The following is a 24,834-nucleotide window of genomic DNA, read 5'->3' as shown; positions in this document are numbered from 1 at the left end:
TAGTTCAGGCAACCTTACCCTAGAACTAAACACCCCAACTGGCCAAAAGGCCAGACACAAGGGATATGAATGCATACCCAGAGAATCCAGATAAGGAGAAGAACTCGAAAGTCCCGACCAAGGAAGAAACCACCCTTAGCCAAAGTCCAACGCTCCAAGGAGCAAGGCTAGAAGTCTTATGAAGAGACTTCTTAAGGCCTCAGCACAACATAAGGGATACCTTGAGGTCAAAAAAACCCTCTAGCAGGGCTAGTCTCCCCATCACTTCCACACCAGCAGAGGACACAGGGGGGGAAAAAAGGAGCTAAGCCATCCCAGCTTCAGGAAACCCCAAGCTAAACAAAGTCCCCACAGGGATCAACCATCCCCCGGAATACAGATCCCTAAAAGGAGATTCAACACACCCGGGACAAAGAAAGGAGACCCAAAGGTCTCCATTCAAACAGACAGTACACGTCCCGAGAAAGAGCAGTATCTAGATACACTACTTATGCGCACACCTGCAAGGTGCCAAGAGCTGCAACTGGTTTCAAACTGAAAACCCTCTGCATGCTAGACAGCCTAATCTGATACAAGCTGTTGGATTAGGCCCACAAGGCAATCCAGAGCCCTGAAACCAAAGGCCAAACCACTCAAACTGCGGCAATGGGGCACTAAGCCCTCCAACCCTCCCCCGCATGGGGAAGGAAAACACTAGGTTCTGAAGATATCAGATGTCAGATAGAGTTACGCAATGGAAAAACTCACCTGACCCGGTCACCTATGACTGAAGGCTATAAGGACTGAAAGAATCCATCCCGCCTTACGGACCCACAGGTCCTCTTGAATGCTTAGTTGACCATGACAACCAATGAAAACCTGAGCACTCAGTACTTCTACCGTACCAGCCGAGCAGAACAGCACTACGTGTCTGAACAGCCGCAAGACTGAACAAACCCAACAGGACCATCCTGCACTTAGGGTCCTAGCTGGTAAGCTGCCAAATTCTCCCTCATAGGGGAAAAAAGGAAACAGACATTTTAACATAGGACTAACATGTCCAAAATAACTTCCGAAAAAGAACAAAGAGTATCGATCCCAGAAGGTTCCCGAAGGAAACAAAACCAAATATATATAAGGCAACCCGGAGGTTAGCACACAAAAAGACACAGGCCTACCCACAGGACCAGCCAATTGGAGCCCTATCTTCCAAAAAAGACTGGGAAAGATCTCAATCAAATGACAATCAGGAGATTACCTCATCCCCACATGTCTAATGAGGTGCACCATTCAAATTAACAGACTAAAAATCCCTGTATCTGGTAACGATAGGGTCATTCAAGAACTGAAAAACATGTCTGAGCAATACGCGAAGTCGCGCAACTCCCCAAGATGCCCTCCCCAAGATGGAAAGCTTGGGACAATAGGGCACGAGCACATTCTCGAATAAACGCCAGGACTCTGCAGACGAACAATCGCCAAAATTATGTGGAAGCGAAAACGTGCTGCAACCTCTGGGGGGGGAACACGCCACCTTGCATGGAGGAATCGGAAACTGGGTTACCCGCATGTGTAGAAGTATGAATTGGTAGGGAACTCGTCTCTCGGAGGACAAGACCCCCAGAGGCGGATGGCTCAGCTGTCCCTTAATTCCCCGAGCCCGAGGAACCAGGCGCTCTAAAATGGCATACGGAACAAAACTGGTTGACATGTGTCAATGAGGCCAGTTCGGATTCGTCACCGGACACAGAATCTGAAATCAAAATAGTCTTAGTATCAGAATCCTCCATAACTGAATCTGAAATTAGCACAGTCTCAGCATCAGAATCCTCCATAACTGGATAGAAGATATATAAATATGGACTAAAGTAGTAAAACAAAAATGGCATCTGACACCCACAATGGCTGGGGCACTCACCACCTCCTATGACCAGACCCCGGCGGAATAGAATATTTCCACATGGTCGGGAATGCGGAAATGGAAAACGAAAAGGTTGCGTCACTTCCAAAGGCCTCTAATGTTCCAAACCATGAGCCCATAAACATCACACATAAGCAGGTTGAATCACATAACAAACATGATTATAAACCCCCCTGTTCAATAACCCCCCTCAGGAGATATTAACCTTCAATTCCAAAATACTAAAAGAGATTCACTGAGACTCTTGAGATAAGATAGACCCGCAAGGAGGTAGCCTCTCGGGAAAACATTCACATTACAGTACATTGAGAAATAAAGTAAAATGGAACAATCTTACCGGAATCTACGCCGTGGAACAGGAACATGGCCTTTCAAGTGTGACGGATAGTAGCATTGCCTCCGCCATGGACTTGAGAGAAGAAAGCAGGCAGCGGAGAGAAGTTAGACAACATCGATTGCTTGAGGAGCTGTTAACATAAGTCAGGATGGTTTCACAGAAATAATCTCCCTGCATCTCCGGACTCTAACTTTCATCCAAGCCCTCACTGAGAGACTGACAGGACTACTTAAAACTCCTGTCCCATGCCGAAGAGTACTACCCTCCATAAGAGGCAAAAATCAAAAATTAAAAATTCTGACACTTCTCTGCCAACCTCCTGGGACGAAAGGCAAAGAATGACTGGGGGATGAGGGGAGTGGGAGGAGTATTTAAGCCTTTGGCTGTGGTGTCTTTGCCTCCTCCTGGTGGCCAGGTTCTTAAATCCCAAAAGTAATGAATGCAGCTGTGGACTCTTACTAATTAAAGGGACAGTCTACACCAGAATTTTTATTGTTTTAAAAGATAGATAATCCCTTTATTACCCATTTCCCAGTTTTGCATAACTAACACATTTATAATAATATACTTTTAACCTCTGTGATTATCTTGTATCTAAGCCTCTGCAAACTGCCCCTTTTTTCAGTTCTTTTGACAGACTTGCAGTCTAGCCAATCAGTGCCTGCTCCCAGATAACTTCTCGTGCACGAGCACAGTGTTACCTATATGAAATACGTGAACTAACACCCTCTAGTGGTGAAAAACTGTTAAAATGCAATCTGAAAGAGGTGGGCTTCAAGGTCTAAGAAATTAGCATATGAACCTCCTAGGTTAAGCTTTTAACTAAGAATACCAAGAGAACAAAGCAAAATTGGTGATAAAAGTAAATTGGAAAATTGTTTAAAATTACATGCTCTATCTGAATCATGAAAGTTTATTTTGGCCTAGACTGTCCCTTTAAGAAGAGAATTCAGTTTATTCTATTATCAAATTTGCTTAATTCCCATGATATTCTGTGTTAAAGAGATATACCTGTGTAGGCATCTGGAACACTACATGGTAGGAAATAGTGCTGCCATCTAGTGCTCTTGCAAATGGATAACATTCTTGCAAAACTGCTGCCATATAGTGCTCCAGAAATGGTCCGGCTTCCAAGCATACGCCCCTACTTTTCAACAAAAGATGCCAAAGGAATGAAGAAAAATTGATAACAGAAGTAATTTAGAAAGTTGTTTAAAATTGCATGCTCTGTCTGAATCGTGGAAAAAAAATGGATTTCATATCCCTTTAAGTACTGCCCTGTGCATTTAAATTTTATTTTGACAGCCAGCACCACTTTTAAATTGTTTAATTTAAAATCCTACAAACTATATATGACAGCCTCAGCAACTTTTAAAAGGCTAAAACACAAGCATTTCACTATGACTTGTGAGAAATTTTGAATTATTATCAGTAATTCTGATTGCACCAAAGAAACTATTTAGCATTCATACAATTAGATTCCTAAGTCTAGTTATTAACAGGAATATAATGCACAAAATGTAAACGTCAAATATGTTTTGCATGAAAAAAGGCCAGACTACTCCAGAATTTTTGTTTAAAAAGATAGATAATCCCTTTATTATCTATTCCCCAATTTTGCAAAACCAACACTGTTTTTTTTAATGTATTTTTTGCCTCTGAATTAATTAAAGTGCCCCTGTTTTTAAGAGTGTTTTATAAAAGAATACATTTTTGGCATAAACATTATATTATATTTCGTTCCAGCCTATCTACTTATGTCATTCCTAGAAACTCTTTGAAACTCTCAGAATATGGCTTGTATTTTGTCAACTGACACAGAAAAAGAGAACAACTACGTATAGACTAATAAACAACAGGATAAAAGAATGACTCATGCCAGCAGAACTCTGGGTAGTATTGGGTTGCTTCTGTTTAGGCTTGTCTTTTTGCCTACCTCAGAAGAAATGCTCTGCACTAAATTAGCAGCCTATAAAACTAGAGAAGGGAGTGGCTATCTGCAGACAATTAGAGACAGGTGACGAAAGACTGTCACTATGTCAAGCTTTAGAAATGGAGCCAACTACAAAAAATAAAGAAGTTAGTAGCATAGGCCTATGACCAATTACATTATTATTTTTGTCTTGTCTCTGTTTTAACAAGTTATAGAATTTGTTAAGATAAGTCTTATTGGTATATTGAAAAAAGGGGAAAAAATCTTAAAAAAAAAAAAGATAATATTATTAATAATAATCATCATCAGTTAATTATAAAGACACACTGTTCAATTAGCAGAGTGATTTACAACCATCAGTGAATATTACATACATTGCAACAACTATATTAAAGGGACAGTCTACCATAGAATTTTTATTGTTTTAAAAGATAGATAATCCCTTTATTACCCATTCCCCAGTTTTGCACAACCAACACAGTTATATTAATATACTTTTTACCTCTGTAATTACCTTGTATCTAAGATCCTTCTTCCAGCCCCCTGATCACATGACTGTGACTGTTTATTATCTATTGTCTTAAATTTAGCAGTTTTCTGCTAAATCTTAAATAACCCCCTGTGCCTGAACACAGTGTTATCTATATGGCCCACGTGTACTTTCTGTCTCTTTGTGTTGAAAAGAGATTTAAAAAGCATGTGATAAAAGGCAGCTCTCAAAGGCTTAGAAATTGGCATATAAGCCTACCTATGTTTAGTTTGAACTAAGAATACCAAGAGAAAAAAGCTAATTTGATGATAAAAGTAAATTGGAAAGTTGATTAAAATTAAAAGACCTATCTAACTAATGAAAGTTTAATTTATACTAGACTGTCCCTTTAACAGAGAGGAATTCCCTGTATTATGAAATAAAAGAGGCAATATATGATCAGTGATCACTGTGGGTGGTATTCAGAAGTTGCCAGTCTCACTAATACACATATTTCAGGTTAGACCCAAAAAGGTCCAATAAGTCTGCCAATAGTTTCCCTTCAAAGTGTAAACTTCATTCATTCTTAGATTAAACTTATGCAAACCCCAGATATTTTAACAGTATGTGTCCTTATCACCTCTACTAAAAGTTAGTCCATGGATCAACCATCCTTTCTGAAAATAAGTTGCCTATGTAAATAACTCCAGAACCTGCTACCCTTTTTGTCTAACCTAAGCTTTCCTTGTAAGCTTTACCTTGTATACCACCTCATTTATTACTGCTAATTTGTCTTCCTGAACAACCAAGTATCTTGTGGAAATAACCTGTGTGCTACTGCATTCTCTACCAACCTTCAAATCATCTGAAATAGTAATTCCCAGGTCATGTTCCTGTTAGTAAGTGCCATGGAGTCTACAATTAGCCTTTGTTAATGCATGCATTGTTTTTCCAAAGCTGCACCTTTCTGCTCATAAACTTTCATTCCCTTCTGCTTTACACTACTACATTGTAATCTCAACTGCTATGCAAACAACACTATTCTTGCTAGAAAAATACAGCTATTGAACAATTTAAAGAGACAATATACAACAATTTTCATATAACTGCATGCAATAGACACTACTATAAAGAAGAAATGCCCAGATACTGATGTAAAAACCCAGTATAAAACATTTTTAAAAACATAGTTAGAAGCTCCCAGATTAGCACTGTTGATGAGGTTAGGCTGGGACACCCAATGAAATGGGTAGGGAATCCAGGAAGAGCAGATGCCCCCCCCCCCCTCATATGAAAAGACAGATTAGACAAACAGGAGCCAGCAGTAGTCTGTAAACAAGTGTATACATCTGACAATTTGGGCGCTTGGTTAGGAGTCTGAAAATCAGAACAATGTTATTAAAAAATAAGCAAAACTATAAATTGTTACAAAAACACTCCCAGAAGGGCTATATAAATGGATCATCTACAAAACATTTATGCAAAGAAAAATCTTGTGTAAAATGTCCCTTTAAATAGCACTCACTGAACTAAACTCAACCTCCCTGGTACAAGAAACATTTTTTAAAGAATTCTTGAAATTCTTCATTACTGACAAAACACTTCATTCACTGGTATTTTAATTTAATTTTACAGAAATAGACATTTAAACACACATATAGAACATTTCTCATACAAATGGATATTTGTGTTGAGTTTTGAGAGTGCAGTGTTTAGCCAGTATTCATTATTAGTTATGCATTCAAGCCTTTATAAATATACACATTTTCATACACATTTTCATACACAATGTTGAGCGCTGATCATTGTTTTCTCTTTATTGCAATTCATTGGTTCATTCAAAAGGACAAAATAATGTAATATTTCTCCTCTCATTTAAAGGGCCAGTATAGATGAAAAATGACCTGTTTTAATTCATTCTAAAATTTCTGGTCCTTAACAGAACCTGCGGAAGCTGCAGCTGATCCAGTCAGCAGTGCAAATTACACAGCTGATTTGTGCAACTGGACTAATAAGCAACAGTTTCTATTCTGGGTCAGCGGTGCTCTGCAGGTCCAGAGCAGTACTTCTACTATGCGTTTAACCCCCTTTGCTGTGCTAAACATATAGAGGTGCAAGGTCACTAGTCTTAAAATGACATGCTCATTGAATTATAGTATGTATTTATTTATTTTTTCTACTATAATTGCCCTTTAATTTGTTCCCAATGTCATTTTAACTGCTGAATTGTATTTGTTTACAAATAGCTATTTTACCTTTATATTGTCATTTAGAATAGCTGTTTTTGCTTGGTGTATCCCCACTAGGGTTACCACCTCGGAGTTACACATGCTGCAGGGTGTGAAGGGAGGAACATGAATAGTGCAGTCAATGGTCACTATTTTGTGCTATCCAGCAGCACAATGCATGTTCCTCCCAGCACACCCTGCAGAAAGTGTAACTCATAAGTGTCCAGGAAAACATGGCCGAGGTGGCAACCCTAATCCCCAACTATACTGAAAATGTCAGTACTTAAGTAATGGCTATAGAAAAGCTGTGTAAACAAGGTTTAGAATAAACCAAGCCATACCCAGAGTAGGGGTGAGACAGAGAGATACTAAAATATTAAACTGGAACATGCAAATGAAAATGCTTATTTATAGATCTATTGCATAAAATAAAAATATTTTCTATATTATTTCTATTAAGAGACCATGTTTTTACAGCCTGCCATTATGACAAGCAGCTGCTTGAAAAGATTTAAAATCTGAAGCAGCACCCAGTTACCACACACAGAACAGTTAGGGGCCTGAGGGTCTAGTCTTGATAGCTAAGTATTAAAGTGACATTGTACTAAGGCAATGCAGCTGATAAGAGTTCATTGTATTGAAAGCAGCTTCAGGAACACCCTAAGATAAAGCTACTTGGAATCTCTTCTGCAGATCACATAGCAACTAAGTATCACTATCATATGAAGGGGTAGTAATATAAAGACTCACAATACTCTACTAAATCATGTAAATATATATCTTATTTATATTATTGTATTATCAACTGCATCACAGGTTCAAAAAATAGAGTAAAGAAAATCGTCCACTTGGACTGCAATATTAATACAATGACATTCATATTGAAATTTTCATGAAACACCATTATTGCTACTCCAAATAAAGTTGCTTTATTGCATTATTGTTACTGCAAATAAAGTTGCTTTATTGCATTATTGTTACTGCAAATAAAGATACAAAGTTTGTTTCTTTAAAAATGGGGACGCAAGAGATAAGATACAAGAGAGAAACAATTAAAAGCTTATGAAATGGCGCCCCGGATAGCTGCATTAAGTGATGCATTCACAATTTGGAGAGTAAGTACCATTGATGACAAGCCCTAAGGGTTTCTGTTGTTCTCAGGCCAATCAATAATCCATTATGAGCAAAATACATTTCTACTCTAATTTGTACATATTGATAAAAAAGAGAAACTATCTTCACTTCTTCTAAAAGTGAAATAAAAATAAAATAAATAAACAGAGTGTTTACAGTTTGTTTTATGCTACAATGTTTATTTTATTATTTCAGAATACTGAAATGGTTTATAATCTCCTTTGGTCTTTCTACTTAATAGTTACCAGTATAGTCATGACATGCTCTGTATTCTGAATATAAAGATTACTTCAGTGATTGATCTGAGCAGTAAAAATGACACAACCCCTTGCAACAAAGCATCAGGAAACTTAATTTATTGCAACCTCACCCAAAAAAAGTCCAGTCAACAAAGCAGAAATACTTTATGGGTTGTTTTAAAGTATTCAGAATAATTGAGTGAGAGCCAATATCATGGCTACATTTTACTAATGCAAAATCACATAACATATTTGTTATTAACAATGCTCCATTTACTCTCTATGAAATACCCTATAAACATTACCTCATTATTCACAAAAAACAGAACTTATTTTCTTAAAGGGATATTACACCAAAAAAACACATATGAAAGAGATACAATCAATCCTTTTATTTTATTTTTTCCATGAGGGGAAAAAGGTGACACCTAAAGAAATTATATTTAAGAGGAAATACATATTTGTGCTCAACTGATCACAAGGAATTCATTTTTACAGGTTCATACAAAAAAAAGTTAAAAGTTTGTCTATTCAGGACAGGAATGTTTTTGTTTTTATTTTAACACAATCAATCATTGTCCTCTTTTTCAGCTGTAACAAAGAAAAAAATGACAGTAAAGAGCCTTTAAAAAATCTTAGTCAAAATAGCTTGCTTTAAAAAAACAACTCACTCTGGTACTGATAAGTAGCCATATACAGTCAATGTTAAATTATTAATTAGTATATTGATGTTTCAGAAGAAAACCTCATTCTTGTATACAAGCTATTGAATAAACTGAAGATGAGGTATGCTTTTAAAATTGCAATCGCTCACTAACTTAGTGACTAATGGAGAGTGTAAAGTGGGTTAAATATAAATTAAAATATATATAAATAATAATGTAAAAAAAAAAGCATTACCCCCAAATGTTTACTGAGAAAATTATTTTAAATCTATTACATATGTTATCCATGCATTAATTCAACCAGCGTGACCCGTAAAGAGAAAATTATAGACACGTAGAATTGCTAAAAATGGAAAACCTTTATATTCAAGAAGCTGTATCTCTTAAAAAAAAATAAAGTGCTCCGTTTTGTTAGTGTTTTATTTTTAAACAACTTTCCCTTTTTTGCTACTTTTGTAACCCTTGCAAATGTATTAAAAAGGGACAGTAAACACCTTGTAATTGCAAGACATTTCTGTTACATTGCAATTGAATAACCTATTAGCCAAGTCTTAACATTTTTAAAACAAATTAACACACTTTTTATTGCAATTAGTTTTAAATTGCAAACCTCCAACCACCATTTGCCTTATTTGGAAGTTCCAATCTGTGTTTAAGTCCACAAACAACAAGGTTATAGCCACGGTCATACAGTTAGTAAAAAGTAAATTGTTAAGCAGTTGTTATCTGATAAAGCCACTTAGGGACATATATGCAGCAGAGTTGGCCTTGAGAATTCAGCTGTGTGCATTTCAAGTCTTAAAGGGACAGTCTAGTATAAATTAAACTTTCATTATTCAGGTAGGACTTTTAATTTTAATCAACTTTCCAATTTACTTTTATCATCAAATGTGCTTTTTTATCTTGGTATTCTTAGTTTAAGCTAAACATAGGTAGGCTCATATGCTAATGTCTAAGGCTTTGAGGGCTGCCTCTTATCATGATTTTTAAATCTCTTTTCAACACAAAGAGACAGAAAGTACACGTGGGCCATATAGATAACACTGTGTTCAGGCACAGGGGGTTATTTAAGATTTAGCACAACACAATGCTAAATGCAAGACAATAGATAATAAACAGTCACAGTCATGTGATCAGGGGGCTGGAAGAAGGTTCCTAGATACAAGGTAATTACAGAGGTAAAAAGTATATTAATATAACAGTGTTGGTTATGCAAAACAGCGCACGCAAATGTGCTCACGAGAGAACTAGCATGAGACACGACATGAGAACTAGCGCAACAATGGGGATCAGTTGTGCAGCAAAATGTAAATATATATGTATATATATATATATATATATATATATATATATATATATATATATATATATATATATAGGCAGTTTATTTATTGCTCACCCATAACCGGCGAATTTGCCCATTTGCGGGTACGCAATAAATTAACACTCCACATGTAATCTAGACCTAAAATTTGTTAGCTTGTAAAGAGATATTCTAATAATAAAATAAAATGCACTATTTACTTACAATTCGTTTTTAAACTTTTTTTTCTTCTTTTCCTTTACATTCAACCCATGCAAAAGGCTCAAACACATGTTCAAATTCACACAAACAGCATGTTCCAGATACAGACAGTAAACCAATCAGGAGTAAGCACATATATATATATGTAGGCTTCGGTCATTGGTTACATCCTTATCTGAGACTGTATGGAGTGTTACAGTCAACACAATCAAGGTTGAGCTTTAATGTGTTTAACTTCCCCTCCCTTTTTAATTTTTGTAAAAAATTACATTTTGCTTTTACACTAGAATATCCATTTAAATTACCCCTTAGTCATTCAGATTCTTAAATTACAGAAATTAAGTAAAACATAAATCACAATGAAAGTAGTAACCCAAGATGTCAACATACAAAGTTAGAATGCACTGGCAGCACTAACTATAACTGACTATAAGAATGCACAATGATGCTTTCTGTAAGCTATTTGTAATGATTGACACTATTTACAATGTTACAGGGACGTACAATTATGTTACTAACTAAAAACCAATGATTAACAGTTATTCAAAATGATATTTATTATGTTTTATGTACTAGCAATATATACAAAAATAAAATAATTAATACATTAAATAAAACTCAGTTTTATGTCCCTTCAACATCTTAAAGTTCAGGTTAAAATGTCAGATTCCAAATTAAACGCTAGCTTGATCAAAAGGAAATATATATTATACTCTACTTCCAAAAATATTTAGTTAAGAGCAGAAATCATCCATCAATTCACCCTGAACTGCATCTCAATGGCAAGATTTATAGACCATACTCATGGTGTTCTATTTGAACAATGGACATGTTCAGAGTGAATTTCGTACAAACTAGATGAAGCAGAGGAAATTGGGCTTTAAGTTACAAACCAGCTCAACAACAACAACAAAAAATAAGTAAATAGAAAAAAAAGTAGCTTTCATGTACTGTCTACAACTAAATCATTTGTGTGGCATATTTAATATATTTATGTTTAAAATGTAAAACATCACCCTTGAACAGTACAGCCTAGTGTGCTTTATTCCCAGGCTTATTGCAGCTGTATCATTTCATAGATAAAATGACTATCAAATTGCCAAGGGAGACACATGGTAAAACATAGTCAACAATTACCTCTTGTGTTCACACTTACAGTTCTGCTACAGATAATGAACTCATACATATTTTTAAAGAAACAGTCAACTTGTGTTTGATTTTGCTGTAAAACACCTCTAACAATTTTGCTTGTTCCATTCCACCCAGACAGACTGGAGCTTAAATTGTTATTTACTTTATCAAATGCACTAGTAATGACCCACCATAGTCTCCCCTGCTACGTATTACTGTCCATAACAAACAAAATCAATGTTTGTAATAGCTGTATTATTATAGATACTAGGTGGGTAAGGTGTAGATACCACTGAAGGACAAAAATATGGGTTTGCACAATGTCTAACAGGTAGATGTCTCCCTTTAAGTACCTATGATATGTAAGTCTATAGGAATATAAATATAAGCATATGATCATGTATATATCATACCTCCAAACCATACCAGATATTACAGGAGTGTCATTGGTTGGTAGGTCTGCCCTTTGTCCCTCCCACTGCTTCACCTTCAGGACAAATTTCCTGGTTCCCACAATCTCCCGGTTCTGCCCACAACACACCTCTGTTCTGCTCAACCCAGCTCATAACACAAATGGCCCACCCAGATCACACATGTGGCCCCATCCCTCCTGGATAAGTCTCTACATTTATGCAAACAGTGCAATCAAGAAGGTTATGGTTTGAGAACAACCCTGTGACGCTAAACATGAGGGATAGCAACTGTGAATGTAGGACTTTTTTGAATACAGAACACATTATTTTTTAAAAGGTGACAGTCTTGGTGTGGTTATTAAATGCACACTTAGTGTACAGTTATGTGGAGGAAAAATCCCATTCATTCTTTTACTATACATTATTAGTATGGTTATTTTGTAACATATTTATTACAAGGATATTTCAACTAAATGCCTTTGCTTATAAGTAAACATTTTGCACATCTTCCATTTTAGAGCTGTTTCGCCAAATCCAGGTAAACTAACCTTTCTGTGTATTTTGTAACCAACGCCTAAAATGTTCACTTCTGGCTTCCAAGAAGCCGTTCATCAGAAGTTACCACCACTATAAGCATATAAAACCAAGTCCAATCACTATTTATTAGGGCTGGTTATTCCCAAACTTAACGTATTTATTTTCATTCATAAAATGCAGCAGTTTCTCTGCATTGTCAAGTTTTCTTCTTTTGTACTGTATGCCCCAATGATCATGAAATAGTGTTTTACAATATTATTATTATTAATATTAATAATAATAATAATAAATACAATGTACTTCACACTAAACATTAATAGCATCTCATTTCCTTTAGTTTCCAGATATCAATATCTTCATTTTTCATGTGTGTTTTGCAATTTCCACAAGATTCAATCATGGAAAAATTAGATTTTTCTTTTCCTTTAAATGTTGTTTTGTCTTTATTTGTGTAAATCATGAACAAAAATGTTCAAACAAAACCAGTAAAAGAACTATGTGAATGTGTCTTCTCAGGATACTAGATAGGATAGTTCTGGTTTTTTTTTTTTTTTTTGCTAGTTTTTTTAATTTAGGATATTCATTTTTATTGGTTGTGAACGCTGTTATTCTGTTTCATGAAAGAAGAAATGAAAGCAGCATTACAGTAATACTCTTTACAGCACAGGGGAATAAAAACACCCCGTTAAACCATGCTCATCGACAAAGGGTATCTAGATAAAAACACTATTATCGTTTGTAGCTGCAGTTTTACTCTCTGGCTCTTTCAATGTGTAAATATTATAACAGAAGAAGTGAGCAATTGTATGGGAACAAATGCTTTCTGAACTGTAACAATAATGAATCTATCACATTGTCAATAAAAGATGTAAAAAGAAAAACAACTGAGAATTAAATAATGTCACAGTAATGCATTTAACCCTACACAGTAGGAGTTAACAAAAACAAAAAAACAGCAATAAGTATTAACTGCATGTCTTTCAATGATCTCCAGTGTTATACCAGTTAATGTGACCTAGATATTACTAATGTAGCCACCTCTACAGACGGCACAGTGCATCAGCAGCTTACAAAAGGAGATATAAATCAGTGCAGTTTTATACAGAACAATTCTTGACAAGCACATTATGTAACTTCATCTAAGCCTACCTTACCTCTGCTTTCCAACATGCCTCTGATTACGATACAGCAGGGATGAGCTGCAGTAATGGCCAAGCATCATCAAAAAAAAGGTACTGCAACATTTGTCAATACCTAGTCACCACTTCCTGGTGCTTCAGGGCTGTATATTATTAGACATGAGAAAACAGCACTGATCCGTAGAGAAGAACAATGTCACATATACAAACCTTTCAAAATGTGTGTTTGTTATATTAAAGATGAATATATAACAATATATATGCTCTATTGTTATTAAAAAAGTATATATATATATATATATATATATATATATATATATATATATATATATATATATATATATATACACACACACATATTTATATACACATATATTATATATAAATACACACATATCTTACAACAATATTTCTACTTCATGCAATGGTAGATCTTTATCAGAGCTGTTTACATTTAAACTTCAACTAAAACAGCTGCATCAGTTATGTACCTCCCAGTAATGCTCATTAGCTGACAGACACTTCCTGGTCATGGTTATTGGCTGATAGACACTTCCTGATAATGCTGATTGGTTGATAATGCTGATTGGTTGATAACTACTTCCTGCTAATGACCCCTAGTATGAGATTTTAATATAAAAAATGTAATAATGTGAAGTTTAAAAAATAAAAAATAAAAAATAAACTTTGCAATGTACTTTTTCATTTTGTAAATTTTTCTGTAATGTAACTGTGAAAATTGTTGGTTCTCTAAATTCCACTGTGTTTCTATAAAGTATATGGCACCACCATGTTTAAACTTAAGTTTTCCCATAATCTAATTCTCCTGTTTAGAACAATTAGAGACATATATAAAACAGGCAATAAAATAGACTGTCAAAGCAAGGCTATGTGGAACATAAGATTGTCAAGCAGGGTTTCCACGCAAACTTGTTTGCACAAAATCTATTTTATTGACTGATTTATATATTTTCCTAATTGTTCTAAGCAGGAGACAGAAATAAGTAGAAAACTAGTACAAACATGGCAGTGTCCAGCACCTTATAGAAGCACAAACTTTACACTTATATATATTCAATATTTAAAACAACTAAAATAATTTCAAGAAAACACATCTACCTATCACTCTTAAAGGGACAGTCAAGGCCAAAAAAAACTTTTATTTTTCACATAGGGCATGTAATTTTAAACAACTTTCCAATTTACTTTTATCAACAATTTTGCTTTGTTCTCTTGCTATTCTAGTTGAAAGCAAACCTAGGAAGGCTCATATGATAATTTCTAAGCCCTTGAAGGCCACCTCTAATCACATGCTTTTGTATTTGCTTTTCACAACAGGGGAGAGTAGTTCAGGTAAACCATATAGATAGCATTGTGAGCACGCCCGTGGGTTGTGGCAGACACTGCACTAATTGGCTAAACTGCAAGTCAATAGATAATAACTAAAAGTCATGTGATTAGGGGAGGTCAGAAGATGCTTAGATACAAGATAGTCACAGCAGTAAAAAGTGTATAAATATAACAGTGTTGGTTATGCAAAACTGGGGAATGGGTTATAAAGGGATTATCTATCTTTTTAAACAACAAAAATTCTGGTGTTGACTGTCCCTTTAAGCTAATCTTTGTTTTGAATACATCAATATGTCTAGCAGGTACTTCCTGTTTTATATGCCTTGAAGCAAGCTTACGATGCTAATATAAACCAATACTCTCAAAAAATGGCAGCCTTAGTATTTACTAAGTCTGCACTAAAGCAGATGCCCTTTTTAAGTAACGGCACATGATTTTTACATAAAATGTTTAATTATACATAGTAAACAAGTTTACAATATATGTTGTTCATTATTTATTTTTCCCCTTTTTAAATATAATTTAGTTCTGACAATTGTGTTTTAATTTTGTTTTTCAATTCTCAGATCTGTAAATACCCTCTGCTACATATCTTTCCATTATTGGCTTTAGCAGATACTGCAAAACAATGCACTTTATACTAAGATAATGACTGGGCTATTCTTGTTGTGGCAAATAAGGTAAGTGGTGGGTAATATGGCTATTGAAAAACAACTGCAGCAAACAATAAATTTGCTTTAAAATGTTGAGACTTGGCCGGTATGTTATTCTGTGGCAACACATTTTTAATGTCACTTTAAGAGCTGTCCAATTAAAGGGATGTGCAGTCCATTACCAAGTTGTTAATTTTTAGGTAGGATTCAGAAGATCCTACCTCAGATATTGATACTGACAAATCTACTTATTTATTTAAAATGGAGTATATGTGTTCTTTGTTAAAAGAAGTGTTAATTACTTTGGATATTGAGGAAGCTAGTCCTCTTGATATTAAAACCAGTAAAAGTTTAAATTCTGTTTTTAAACCTCCTGTGGTTACGCCAGAGGTTTTTCCTATTCCTGATGCTATTTCTGATATGATTTCTTAGGAATGGAATAAGCCGGGTACTCCTTTTAATCCTTCTGCAAGGTTTAAAAAATGGTATCCTTTACCAGCAATTTCGATAGAATTTTGGGAAAAGATCCCCAAAGTTTCTACTCTTGCTAAACAAACCACTATTCATATGGAAGATAGTACCTCCTTTAAAGATCCTTTAGATAGGAAACTTGAATCTTATCTAAGCAAAGCCTATTTATATTCAGGTCATCTTCTGAGGCCTGCAATTTCTTTGGCTGATGTTGCAGCTGCTTCAACTTTCAGGTTGGAGAATTTAGCGCAACAAGAATTGGATTCTGACGTATATAGCATTGTTCGTTTACTGCAACATGCTAATCATTTTATTTGTGATGCTATTTTTGATATTATCAAAATTGATGTTAGATCCATGTCTTTAGCTATTTAGCTAGAAGAGCTTTGTGGCTTAAATCTTGGAATGCTGATATGACATCTAAGTCTAGATTACTATCTCTTTCTTTCCAAGGTAATAATTTATTTGGTTCTCAGTTGGATTCTATTATTTCACCTGTTACTGGGGGGGAAGGGAGTTTTTTTGTCTCAGGATAAAAAACCTAAGAGTAAATCTAAGGCTTCTAATAATTTTCGTTCCTTTTGTCAAAATAAGGAACAAAAACCTAATCCTTCCCCCAAGGAATCTGTTTCCAATTGGAAGCCTTCCTCAAATTGGAATCAATCCAAGCCTTTTAAGAAACCAAAGACAGCCCCTAAGTCCGCATGAAGGTGCGGCCCTCATTCCATCTCAGCTGGTAGGTGGCAGATGAAGGTTTTTCAAGGATGTTTGGGCAAATTCTTTCCAAAATCAATGGATTCAGAGCATTGTCTCTCAGGGGTACCGGATTGGATTCAGAGTAAGACCTCCTGTGAGAAGATTTTTTCTCTCACGCATCCCAGTAAATCCAGTAAAAGCCCAGGCTTTCCTGAAGTGTGTTTCAGATCTGGAGGTTTCAGGGGTAATCATGCAGGTTCCTTTTCAGGAACAAGGTCTGGGGTTTTATTCAAATCTATTCATTGTCCCAAAGAAAGAAAACTCATTCAGACCATTTCTGGATCTGAAAATTTTGAATCGTTATGTAAGAGTACCAATTTTCAAGATGGTGACTATAAGGACTATTCTGCCTTTTATTCAGCAAGGACATTATATGTCTACAATAAACTTGCAGGATGCTTATCTTAATATTCCGATTCATCCAGAACATTATCAGTTCCTGAGATTCTCTTTTCTAGACACGCATTACCAATTTGTTGCTCTTCCATTTGGCCTAGCAACAGCTCCAAGAATCTTTTCAAAGGTTCTAGGTGCCCTACTCTCTGTAATCAGAGAACAGGGTATTGCGGTGTTTCTTTATTTGGACAATATCTTGGTACTAGCTCAGTCTTTACGTTCTGCAGAATCTCACACGAATCAACTAGTGTTGTTTCTTCGAAAACATGGTTGGAGGATCAATTTACCAAAAAGTTTCTTGATTCCTCAGACAAGGGTCACCTTTTTAGGTTTCCAGATAGATTCAGTGTCCATGACTCTGTCTCTAACAGACAAGAGACGTTTGAAATTGGTAGCTTTGTATGCTGAATCAATGGTGCCGGGATTATACAAAGATATCACAATTAATATTCTTAAATCCCAATGTTCAACACTCTCTGACGTGGTGGTTAAATCACCAGCGTTTAGTTCAATGGGCCTCTTTTGTTCGGCCAACCTGGACTGTGATCACAACAGATGCAAGTCTTTCAGGTTTGGGAGCTGTCTGGGGATCTCTGACAGCACAAGGGGTTTGGAAATCTCAAGAGGCGAGATTACCAATCAATATTTTAGAACTCCGTGCAATTCTCAGAGCTCTTCAGTTTTGGCCTCTGTTGAAGAGAGAACCGTTCATTTGTTTTCAGACAGACAATATCACAACAGTGGCATATGTCAATCATCAGGGTGGGACTCACAGTCCCCAAGCTATGAAAGAAGTATCTCGGATACCTGTTTGGGCGGAATCCAGCTCCTGTCTAATTTCTGCGGTTCATATCCCAGGTGTAGACAATTGGGAGGCGAATTATCTCAGCCGCCAGACTTTACATCCAGGGGAGTGGTCTCTCCAGCCGGATGTGTTTTCTCAGATTGTTCAGATGTGGGGTCTTCCAGAAATAGATCTGATGGCTTCTCATCTAAACAAGAAACTTCCCAGATACCTGTCCAGGTCCAGGGATTCTCAGGCGAAAGCAGTGGATGCGCTGACACTTCCTTGGTGTTATCAACCTGCTTATATCTTCCCATCTCTAGTTCTTCTTCCAAGAGAGATCTCCAAAATCATCATGGAGCAATCATTTGTGTTGCTGGTGGCTCCAGCATGGCCCCACAGGTTTTGGTATGCGGATCTTGTTCGGATGTCCAGTTGCCAACCTTGGCCACTTCCGTTAAGGCTGGACCTACTGTCTCAAGGTCCGTTTTTCCATCAGGATCTCAAATCATTAAATTTGAAGGTATGGAAATTGAACGCTTAGTAGTAAGTCATAGAGGTTTCTCTGACTCAGTAATTAATACTATGTTACAAGCTCGTAAATCTGTCTCTAGGAAGATTTATTATCGAGTTTGGAAGACTTACATTTCATGGTGTTCTTCTCATAAATTCTCTTGGCATTCTTTTAGAATTCCTAGAATTTTACAGTTTCTCCAGGATGGTTTGGATAGGGGTTTGTCTGCAAGTTCCTTGAAGGGACAAATCTCTGCTTTTTCTGTTTTATTTCACAGAAAGATTGCTAATCTTCCCAATATTCACTGTTTTGTACAAGCTTTAGTTCATATTAAACCTGTCATTAAATCAATTTCTCCTCCTTGGAGTCTTAATTTGGTTTTGAGGGCGTTACAGTCTCCTCCATTTGAGTCTATGCACTCTTTGGACATTAAAATTTCTTGGAAAGTGTTGTTCCTTTTGGCTATCTCTTCTGCTAGAAGAGTTTCTGAGCTTTCTGCTCTTTCTTGTGAATCTCCTTTTCTGATTTTTCATCAGGATAAGGCGGTTTAGCGGACTTCATTTAAGTTTTTACCTAAGGTTGTGAATTCAAACAACATTAGTAGAGAAATTGTTGTCCCTTCCTTGTGTCCTAATCCTAAGAATTCTTTGGAAAGATCCTTACATTCTTTGGATGTGGTATGGGCTTTGAAATATTATGTTGAAGCTACTAAAGATTTCAGTATTTCAGTTATAGTTTCTGGTCCTAGGAAAGGTCAGAAGGCCTCTGCTATTTCCTTGGCTTCTTGGTTAAAGCTTTTGATTCTTCAAGCTTATTTGGAGTCGGGTCTGGCCTCGCCTCAGAGAATTACAGCTCATTCTACTAGATCAGTCTCCACTTCATGGGCTTTTAAGAATGAAGCTTCAGTTGATCAGATTTGCAAAGCAGCGACTTGGTCCTCTTTGCATACATTTAATAAATTCTACCGATTTGAAGTATTTGCTTCTTTAGAAGCAGTTTTTAGTAGAAAAGTTCTTCAAGCAGCTGTTTCAGTTTGATTCTTCTGCTGATGTTTTAAGTTTTTCTTTTCTTCATAAGAATAACATATTTTGGGTTGTGGATTAACTTTTCAGCATATGGCCGTTGTTTATTTTTATCCCTCCCTCTCTAGTGACTCATGCGTGGAGTTTCACATCTTGGGTATTGATATCCCATACGTCACTAGCTCATGGACTCTTGCCAATTACATGAAAGAAAACATAATTTATGTAAGAACTTACCTGATAAATTCATTTCTTTCATATTGGCAAGAGTCCATGAGGCCCACCCTTTTTTATGGTGGTTATGATTTTTTTGTATAAAGCACAATTATTTCCAAATTCCTTTGTTGATGCTTTTTACTCCTTTCTTTATCACCCCACTACTTGGCTATTCGTTAAAACTGAATTGTGGGTGTGGTGAGGGGTGTATTTATAGGCATTTTGAGATTAGGGAAACTTTGCCCCTCCTGGTAGGATTGTATATCCCATACTTCACTAGCTCATGGACTCTTGCCAATATGAAATAAACTAATTTATCAGGTAAGTTCTTGCATAAATTATGTTTTTTAACAATCACAGGAAGGAGTTAGAAGGCATAAGGGTGGGGAAATCTAGAGTCGTCCTATCTTTATATGCAGATGATCTACTGGTAATTCAAAAAAGAATATCCCTTGTTTATTGGAAATTATAAATATGTACAGTTCTTTTTCGGGATATAAAATAAATACATCCAAGTCAGAAATTCTCTGATTAAATAAGGATAGGGGGAGTTTAGACTCCCATCCATTTAAAGAGGCAGAGAATGTCATTAAATATCTGGGTATATATGTAAGTAGATATCAGTCAGATTGGTACAAGATAAATTATAACAAACTCTGGAAATCAATTATAGATAAGCTTGAAAGATGGAAATATTTTCCACTTGCACTTTCAGCCAAAATACATCTGATTAAAATGATTATTTTTCCAAAAATATTATTTCTTCTTCAAAATCTTCCTTTACTAATAACAGAAGAAGATATAAAGAATTTCTATAAAAAGTGCACCTAATTCTTCTGGAAAGGGACGAAAGTGCGAGTAGCAATGGAAAAACTGATGCAGAATAGGGACTAGGGAGGTTTAGGAATATCAAATTCTAGAACTGGGCATCTATGCTTAAAATAGCATGCGATTGGATCACAGAAAAAAACGTAATTACACATTTACAAATTGAAAGGGAGGTGATTACTCCACTCTCCTTGCTAGGGCTACTGCATTTACCAGAGAAAGATATCCCTAAGAATATTAAAGTTAGAAAAACCTTTTTCAATGTAATTAAAGCCTAGAAAAAATATAGTCAAACATTGAAGATAGATACACATATGTCCAAATATCTACCAAAATGGGGGAACCCAGAATTTTCACCTAGTCTAGTGACTAGTACTTTCAAAAAATGGCATCAAAAAGGCTTAGAGTTTGTATATCAACTAGAGGATCAAGAGACGGGTACAATTAAATCATTTGAGACTTTAAGGCAAGAATATCTACTACCAGCTCAATAATTTTTTGCTTACTTACAGATTAGACAATATTATTTTGATTTGATAGAGAAGTATGGAAGGGACTGGTCTTTAGGGGAACAAGGTATTACTTTATATAAAGCTGGACAGCTATCAATTGCCATCTGGTAGAAGATTCTAACACAAGAGATGGGACATAAAAACTTAGAGCTTATCTATTCTAAATGGAGGACAGAGCTCACTGATTTAACAGCAGACAGAGTTTTTAAGAGTGTGCAGATCTTATATAAATGTAGCAAGCTACAAACATGGAGAGAAGCGCATATGTGGCTGATCAACACCACGTATCTAACCCCAGATAGAATATCTAAATGGTCACATCAGCCAATGTGCTTTTCTAGATGCTCATACCCATTAGCGGATATAAAACGCTGCTTTTTGACATGTCCTAAGGTTAGAGAATTTTGGCTTAAGGTTACGTACTAGCTAAACAAATTTCTAGAAAGAACACTAACCCTAGATTTACAAGATATAATATGCATGCATGAAAAATCATATAAGGATGAAAACAGTAACTTAATCAATACAGCAATACTAATTGGTAGAAATATGATCCTAAGCTCATGGAAATTTAAACACCGCCCAAGTATAAAAGAATTTATTAGTAGAGTCCTATTACAGATTGGTATGGAACAATATGACTTAGACTCTACTCAGGATACAGTTGTCAAGAGATTTTTCTCCAAATGGTTCAAGGTAGTAATATTTTCCTTTCCGGAAGGCATCCAGAAACAATCAAAAGCAATGTTTAAGAAATCAGATTTTTTTTCTGTATGGCGGAACTTACAGGAGATTTTCCAGAGTTCTGGTTGGATTGATAGTTTTTTAAATAAACAACAAGGGGGAGAGGGGGCATGGGAGCAGGAGTTCTCTCCTGTTTTTTTTTGTTTTTTTTTTATGCCTCACTAAAACTGACCATGTTTGAGTTCAAGTTAACCTAAATTGTAAAGGGTCTCCATATTTTTCCTTACAACGTGATACCTCTTCCTATGAGAGAGTAGTTGCTTTACCTTATAAAATAATACAATTCCACCATTGAGGTACATATGCATAGATTCTAGACAGTTCTCTTATCTGTAGAAGATTCTTGCAGCCTTCACTGTAACTGTGAACATTGAATTCTTAATGTATCTGATATTGAAGATTGTTGCATTTGACCATATTGCTTTATCAATTTTGTAGTCTCTTCTTACACCCTGTGTGGTGTATCACAGATACAAAGTTTACTATTGTACCCTATGTTGGTTATAAATAAAAAAATAAAAAAAGAAGAAGAAGCAGCTGTCTTAAGACCGCTGCTCCTTAACTTATCCGCAACCTCTGAGGTGGAGGACAGCAATCATCCCGATAAGAATGAGTGAAACCCCCTGCTAGTTGCCGATTTGCCGCAAATCTGCAGGGGGCGGTATTGCACAAGCATTTCACTAGAAATGCTTGGGCAATGTTAAATGCCGACAGCGTATGCTGTCAGCATTTAGCGATATCCGGCGGACATGATCGGCTACAGTGGATCATGTCCGCCTGCATCATAATAAATCGGCCCCTTAGTATTTACTAAGCCTGCACTAAAGCAGCTGCCCTTTTTAGTAACGTCCACATAGCACAGCCAAAACCTTGAGATTTTTACATAAAATGTTTAATTATACATAGTAAAACAACTTTACAATATAATGTTTATTTTTTATTTTGGCCCTTTGTAAACATAATTTAGTTCAAACCTCAGATCTGTAAATGACTGCTTCTACATATCTTTCCATTATTGGCTTTAGCAGATACTGCAAAACAATGCACTTTATACTAAGATAATAACTGGACTATTCTTGTTGTGGAAAATAAGGTAAGTGGTGGGTAGTTTGGCTATTGAAAAACAACTGCAGCAAACTCTATGGGAGTAAGGACAAATTTTACACTTTTTTAATTTTGTTTAAACGCACAAAGAGCACACATGACGTTTTACTAGTTATTAAGGTTGTGAGCAGATCTACTTTGTATTGCTAGGAGACAGAAGAAGACTGTTCTCAATGTCACGGCTATGGAAAGAATATGCAAACAAAAGCAAACTACCTATTTTCCATAATACAAGAAATCTTGTTGGTTTAGCTTTTAACACAACATGTATAAACTCTGACAAAAGGAGCAAATAATGTGGATTTAATCCCTTCATGTCGGTGGCAACATGGAAAAAAAGTGTTGATGTAAACACCTGCTGGAAAAATAAAATCCCACAATCGTCGATGCGATCAAGTGATTACAAGGCCGGGATCGGATCATGGGGGACTGCTTACATTTATGTTTATTAAAGCTTCTGGATTTTGCCAACACACAAAAAAAATGGCAGAAATTATATGCACTCCCAGGTAATTATGCTTAAAACAGGGCTTTTACAAATACAGAGCGCCAGAGAGATGGAGTAGCAGTAGCACACTTTGAATCAACTTAGGCCCAGGTTCCTTGTATTTAAATGAAAACTCAGCTCCTTTTTTGTTATGCACACATGTAATAAATTTGTATGCATAAAAGGGGCAGTACAATGTTAGCCAGTGTATTTAAAAAATAAAAATCCTTTTGTAAGAAAATAGCAAAAGCAATATATAGGAGATACTTTTAATAGCTAACTAATAGTGTAAGCAATTGCAAGCTTTCAGGACACTAAGGTCCCTTCGTCATGCACTCTAACAAATTTGCAACACAGAATGCTTGAGGATGGGACCTCAATCTTTCTGAAAGCTTACAATTGTATCCACTATTAGTTATCTATTAAAGGTATCTCCTGTATATCACTTTTGTTATTTTATATATATATATACACACATACACACATATATATATATATATATATATATATATATATACACACACACATACATACATACATACACATACATACATACATACATACATAAACACATACACATATATACATACATACACACATACATACACACGCACTTGGGAGCTTGAGGGGGACCATTGCCGTTTTGTGCATGGGGATGTGTAGAAAGGGGGTGCACATCACAGCTGGATGGTATTATGGGCGTGTCTGTGTAGTTTGTGGATCTGTGCAGTCTATTGGCAGGTCTAATTGGCAAATAGGGACATACGGTTGTCTCAGAGGGAAGGCAAGACAGGACTCAGAACTGAGGACTAACCCTTTCAAATAGGGACATGATAACCAGACTCATTTGGATGCATACACTTAGGTCAAAAGCATATTTTATTTTTTTCTTCTCTCCTTAAACAAGAATGTACTATGCTCCTAAATTCTGAATGTGTCATCCAATGTGCTAAATGTATTACTGTCTGATATTCATTTGTGGACATTACCTATTCCCACAGCCTGTGATAGAAGCAGTGCACAATCACAGATCAGTAATACTGGCCACTTTTTTACAACTGTATAAAGTGCTTCAGGTTAGGGTGCATGATATCAAGCAGAAGCTGTACATTTTTGCAGCTGCTGCATTGCTTAATATTATTGTCGAGTGCTTTTTTAAATATATTTTGTGTAACTGTAAAACTGTTTTAAAAAATGCAAAAATGCACACTTACTCCAAACAACAAACAGCTGTAAAAAAAATAAAAAAATTGGCCAGTATTACTGATCTGTGAGTGTGCAGTGCTTCTGTCACAGGCTGTGAGAATTCTTGAGCTACAAGATGGCGGCGCCCAGTATTAAGAGGCG

The 24,834-nt window shown here is 35.9% G+C and overlaps 1 protein-coding gene across 6 annotated transcripts in view; it reads right to left on the bottom strand.

The window, feature by feature from the left end:
* ZNF516 (zinc finger protein 516) overlaps window positions 1–24,834 on the bottom strand; it is a 206,775-nt gene that overhangs the window by 104,690 nt on the left and 77,251 nt on the right. The gene's annotated exons all lie outside the window — the stretch shown is intronic.

Source organism: Bombina bombina, chromosome 5 (genome assembly GCF_027579735.1).
Source record: "Bombina bombina isolate aBomBom1 chromosome 5, aBomBom1.pri, whole genome shotgun sequence".
In the NCBI taxonomy this organism is placed as follows: Eukaryota; Metazoa; Chordata; class Amphibia; order Anura; family Bombinatoridae; genus Bombina; species Bombina bombina.
This window is presented reverse-complemented; position numbering and strand designations above follow the sequence as displayed.